This window comes from Octodon degus, unplaced genomic scaffold (genome assembly GCF_000260255.1).
Source record: "Octodon degus isolate 3935 unplaced genomic scaffold, OctDeg1.0 scaffold00100, whole genome shotgun sequence".
NCBI lineage: Eukaryota > Metazoa > Chordata > Mammalia > Rodentia > Octodontidae > Octodon > Octodon degus.
Window position 1 is genome coordinate 1,953,672 of NW_004524676.1, and position 6,494 is coordinate 1,960,165.

General features: G+C 43.3%; 1 pseudogene; it reads right to left on the minus strand.

The window, feature by feature from the left end:
* Window positions 1–212: 212 nt before the first annotated feature.
* On the minus strand, window positions 213–1,029 carry LOC101583931 (annotated as a pseudogene).
* Between the last annotated feature and the right edge of the window lie 5,465 nt (window positions 1,030–6,494).

Here is a 6,494-nt window from a genome sequence, read left to right on the forward strand (position 1 = left end):
TGCTCCTCCATACAACAGAACATAACATTTTTTTCCTGTTACAGAAACACAAGCTCTTTTTTGAATATTGTGAACGGGTAAAATGTGTTTGTCATGGTAATTGTACTAAACTATTACAGAGCGAACCAGGAACACGTTTATGGATTCTGGGGATGATGTGTACCGTAATACTTTGATTGGGATAGTGGATACTCTGGGGGGGGGGAACAGAGGTACAAGACAAAGGCGAATGAGACTTCTCTTATATCTTAGCAACATTTAGATGGAATCAAATTTAAATGCAGTCCACTCTGCTTTTGAAGAGGCTTTGGTTCAGCTCCCAAATCTCGATTGCTTGACGCAGTCTCCTATGAGAATACTCAGAAGGTGTCTTCTTAAACAACAAACCTATTTTTAGTGGTGGAGCCGCTCTTAGTAGCTGTGTCAGCATGGGACTGATAAGCAATCACTATCTTTGGAGGAAGTCCTAACCTTTCCTTGTATACTCTCCCTATATGTTGAACAGCCTCTCTGTTTTGCACATTCAGTAGTCCATATTGCTATCTTATCACCTTTAGCTCCAACATTAACAACAGCTCCACACACATCATCACTGTAGTCATCAAATGATTCTCCAATAAGGCAAAGCAGTGTTTCTAGCCAAAAACGGTCCAGATCACTTCGCCTCTGCTGTTTGTTCAGTGTGGTTAGCCATTGTCCTCCCCGCTTGTTTTTCTCATTTTCCCACATGGGTTCAATACCATCCTCAAAAAGTGAGTAGTCACAGCCAGGCATTAAATCACTGGACAACTGAATATGGTTGTATAGAGCCCAAAAGTCTTCAACAGTATCAAACTTAGAGATCAGTTGAAGGTTTGCTTGCCAAGTTTTACTTTTATCATTTTTAAAAAACCAGAGCACCCATCTGTTTTGAAGTGGATATTTAATATAGTGTTCTGGGTTAGCAACCTCCTGGTTGGATTCTGTTTTCTCCTCTTCTGCAGATGGGGGATTAGGAGTAGGGTTGGTTTCCGGTTCCACAGTCGCCATCATAGATCGATCTCATCCAAATTCTGACTGCTTTCTAGGCATGTCAAAAATGAGCTGTCCCTTTTCCCCAAATATATTTTCTTCTTGTTTTTCATCTTGGTTAACAACATCATGATCTATTCAACTGTCCATTGGAAAATCAGACCTACAGTTCTTTGGGGGTTTTGTTTGCTTTTGGGGACTGGTTTTCACTGCGCAGGCTGGCCTCAGACTTCTGATCTTCTTGCCTCAACCCTCTGAGTAAGTGGGCTTATAGATGTGTGCCACCAAGTCTGACACATATGGAAAATCAAGATTCAACTTAGCAGTCTGGCTGTCACCTTCACAGCCAGTTCTGTTCTTGTCATCCCTTCCACATCTTTTGTATCCTGGCCATTCCTCTGCCTACCTCAGTACCTGTGCCTACCTCAGCACTCTCTCCTCCAGGCTGTAAACACCAGGAGGGCTGCGAGGGTAACTTGTTGACCTCTAAATCTACTGTGAGCTCCAACAGTGAAGTTCTTGGTAAATATTTCCAGTCCAGTCTCTAAAAATAAACAGGGCACGGTAGCCAAAGCCTATAAACCCAGCTACTTGGGAGACTGAGACAAGAAGTTGCTAAGGAAACTGGATCAATCTTCTGAGTTAAATATTAGCCCAGAACCAGGATTCTAAATACAACTAGAGAAACAGCCTAAGTTAGCTTGGACATAGTAAGTCTCAAGGGTGGACCAAGTTAGTCTTCTGCAAACCTTGGCCAACTCAAGCCTAATTACCATGTCATTTACTATACAGATTTGGTACACACACACACACACACACACACACACACACACACACACCACCACCACCATCACCAAGACCACCACCAGCATCACCACCCCCACCACCACTATCACCACCACCAGCATCACCACCCCCATCCCACTACCACCACCACCGAATCACTGCACACCACCACCACCACCACCACCATCACCACCACCACCACCATCACCATCACCACCATCATGACAATTCTCTAAGGAACATAAAAGTTCAAAGAATGTGACACCTAGAGGAGGGGCTAAGCCAAGCTGTTCATCAGCAGGAGCCAAACCCCAGTCCAACCTTTCAATCCTACTCTCAACCCTAATACTTAAAACTCTCAGCATCCCCCACTGGGTGGGGCATGAGCTCTTCTCACGGGGCTGCTGTGGAACATGCCTTCAGTTTCAGATAAATCTTTGATCTTGCCACTCCTTGTGGGTATCCTGCTAAATTCTTTGTTCAAGGCATCAAGAACATGGACAATACCCCCCTGCCCCCATTTAATAACAGAAAAATCACAAACCCAAGGTCCTATATAGCAAGACCCTGCCTCAAAATAAAATCAAAATGATTGGGGATGCAGCTCAAGGCAGGCACTAGTCTAGCAGGCTACATGTCCTGGGTTCAATCCCAAGTACTGAAAAACAAAAACAAAAGCCCAAGGCTGGGCATGCTGGTGCATACCTGTAATTCCAGTACTTGAGGCTGAGGCAAGAGGACTGTTAAGGGTTTGAGACCAACCTGGACTACAAAGTGAGTTTAAGGCCAGCCTGAACTACACAGTGAGATCCTCTCAAAAAGATATAAATAAATAAACAAAAGTCCTAATATCTTTTATTGTTCTAATGCTTTAAGCACTTTAAGGTCTTTAAAATGTTTATCTGAACTCTACTATCATGTAAAAGTCATCCTGTTCTTCAGATGTGTGGATTTGTAGTATGAACCCAGATGCCTATGGTTTGGATGTCACCAATCTGTTTTTACATTTTTCCTGCCACTTCTCTCACTTTCATTTGTCTGCCACTGCTAAAATTGCTCTTGTTATAACCTGCTCCCAACCCCCATGCAATTGCAAGTGTATGTGTATGTGTGTGTGTGCGCACGCGTGTGTGTGTGTGAAAACTCTAGATGTTCCTGCTGCAGCCTCCTCTGTCTCTGGGATTATAAGCCTTGGCCACCATTCTCTAACGTGCTGCTTCTATGCTACCACAGGCAGGAAAACAGGGACTGACTGACATCCAGAGAGCTGTCTTCTGGGTGAGGTTTGTGAGCATTAGTGCAAAGATTATTCTCTTGCACTTGCTTTTTCATAGTTTTCTCCCCCTTATTCCCTACTTCTGGTTATAAGAGAAAGGTGACATTGTGTAGTCATATCTTAGTTACTTTTCTCATTGCTGAGACAAAATACTGGACAAAGTTAAGGGAGGAAAGGTTTATTTCAGTGCACACTTTGCTGAGGTTTCAGTCCTAGTTAGCAAGCTCCTAGGCAGGGCAGCCTGGCAGAGGGGCATCACAGAGGAGAAACAGTCCATGGCAGAGCAGGCAGGAGGAGGCAAACAGCAAGCAGCAGCAGCCCATCTGGCCTTTCTCCCTTGTAGTCCAGCCAGGCTATAAGCCTATCAGTGTTCCACCCAGACCGCAGGGTGGCGCTTCCCTTATCCACACCCAGAACTGTGCTAATTCCAATCAGTGGACTAATTTAGTACTGCACCCTCAATCCCAGTATCACACACTGTATATCTACCTATCTCTGAGAAGCTGCACCTATGAGTGCATGAGCCTTTGGGAGTTACCTAGACACAAGCCATAACAGATGAATATCTTTTAAACAACTGTGTTACAGTTATAGGTAGCAATTAAAATTCAAGATATCTATTTCAACTTTGTCATTTCTATGTGGGAGAACTAGCTAATTTGCAAATCAATAGTACCATATTTAAATCTCAGGGAATTATAAACGGCTTTCTCATTCACTTTTTCCTTTCATTTCCTTTTGTGTGTGTGTGTGTGTGTGTGTGTGTGTGTGTGCGCGCGCGCACATTTTCTGAGACATGATCTCACTAAGCAGTTCAGGATAGCCTTGAGCTCACTTTGTAGCCCACGCTAGTCTTGAGCTCACAATGACTCTCCTGCCTCCATCTACTGAGTACTGGGATTACAGGCCTGCACCACCACACCTAGCTCCTTGCACTTTCTTATCCTTTACTCCAGCTATTGTAGTCAGGGCTTGAAAGGGAATAGATTTAATACACATAATTTATACGATTATTTTATAATACTCATCCAAAAGTCAAAAACAGAAGAGTATAAGAAATCTGTTCACACATTAGAGACCTAAAGAATTCAGCTGAGGGCCTGGGTCCCCTAGCAATGTCCTGTATTAGTCCAGGTGATGCTCTAGAGCCCACGGCAATATCCTCCACGACTCCAACTGGAGACCAAGAGCCCTCAGCAATGTCTCATGCAAGTCTGTATCAGGGATCTGTGCTGGGAAGGCCCAAAGGCCAGGGGTAGAAGCTAAAAGTCTGCACCAGTGTGATGAAGGATCTGTGCCAGCAGGCTGAAGGATCTGCCTGGAGCCAAAAAATGATGCCTGAAGAGAACCACATCCATCCTCAGTGACAGCAAGGACCCAAGCTATGTCAATGATGAGAACAGCTGAATTCCTATCAGGAAAACCACCAAGACAAACTTCTCCAGGAGAATAAACCCCACACCATCTTCCCTTCCAGTTCTCACTTATGCTGCTGGCAACAATCCTCATGTGGGCCTTCCACACGCAGAACCACAATGATTCTGCTCAGCTGGCTGTTATAAGATGACCATTAATTAGTTAATCCAACACACTAGCACTTTCTTTCCCTACTATTCTATCATATACAATGTCAAAAATAGAATAATATGTGTATTGCAGCGTATGTAGATATTAACATACATAACATGAAAGAAGTCTTGAAAAGCATGCTTCTATGTATGTGTTGCTGAAGTGAGCACATACGTATGTTTTATCTCCTGTGCCATAAATCTCTTTTTGGTAATTGGGTTTGAACCCAAGCCTTTACACTGAGCTATAGCCCCAAACCATCTTTATTATTTTTTATTTGGAGACAGGTTCTCACTAAATCACTAAGGTGGCCAAGCTAGGCTGGAACATACTATCCTCCTGTCTCCCAAAGTAGTATGATAATTGGTGGGTGACAACATGTTCAATCTATGTTGTAAATTTTAGTGGTGAGATGATGTGAAATCAATCTTACTTGCTGGCATAAATAATTGTTGTTTTATGTGCTGTTGTATGTTGTCCTGTTTCTGATTTTTGTTCTTGCTTTGCTTTTACTTTTAAAAATAAAATTAAATTAAAAAAAAAAGAATGAAATTAGGAACTGGGAAGTCAGGGTCTTTTAAAATCTAATCTCTACCTGTCTTTCTCCATTCTCTTTCCAACCTCATGCCATCTGCAGCTCCAAAAATGCTTGCCTTTCTTCCACCTGCTGCAAGCTTGTCAGGCTCTGCTTTTTCTCATATTTCCTCCAATAAGACTGAAATGCTTTTCCGCATTGCATTTATCCTCAAGGCCAACTGTGAAACTCTTTTCTCAATCAAAGCTCAAACAAAAACAATTATTTCTTCCTGTTTTCCTCTTTAGCAGTTATTCTTTATCCCTATTTGTTTACTTTTATCTTGTTCTTTTAAAATACACATCTAATTTTCTGCTGCTGGATAATAGAAACAGCAATGCACTTAAGCAGCCCTTGGAATTTTGGAGCATTTTTAAAAAACACACTCCCTGGGATTCATGTAGAGAGGCCTCAATGTCTGAAGAGGCAGCCAACTTCCCTCCCTTCTTATCTTCTCTCTTCCTGTTGACCAAGATTCCCTCCTTGACCATACTTTAATCAGGTTCCTCTGAGCTTTATGTCCAAGTGCACCTTGACCTTTGCACTTCGATGTCTGTTTGTATCCCCCGTTTTAACAAGAATCCTGCTAATCAATTGATCAATAATCTTCCACCCTTGCTGTTGATCACCCCCTGCATCAGATCAAATTCATCATCTCCTCATCTTTGAGATGATATCTGACCCCCCGACCTGCCTTCCTTAAGAATCCTGAAAGATCTGTTTAACTGGTATATGCATACCCACCTCTGATGTTTCCTCTGAATGGTTTTCCACCCATTGACCCCACCTTGCTCTTTGGTTACAAATTCCCACTTGTCCACGTTGTATCCAGAACTGAGCCAGTTCTACATCAAGGACTCTTCACCTGTTGCAACAGTTCTAGAATAAAATCTGTGTTTTCCATGTTAAAAAAAAAATGTCATTCTTAGCCCCTAGCCCCATCTGATTTAACTGAGACACTGTCATGAGCTACAACAAGATCCGCCCCAGAAGTCCCCTGTATTGAGCCTAGTTTTCTGGAAAGTCTCTGGGCTGTGGGTGCTGTCCTCGCAGAGGAGCTCCGCAGTGGAAGGCCTGGTGAGCAGGCAGCCACAGGGAGGCACGACCCATGGCTGTGTCCCTGTTCCTGGCTCCCTCCTCCTCTCTCTCCCTATTTCTGGGAAGCCATCAGGTAACCTGATGTCCTCCCCTGCCCTGTTACCAGATCTGCCCAGAGCCAACAAGCCACACATTGAACCCACTAAAAAGTGTGAGCCAAAATAAATTGCTCCTTCTTTC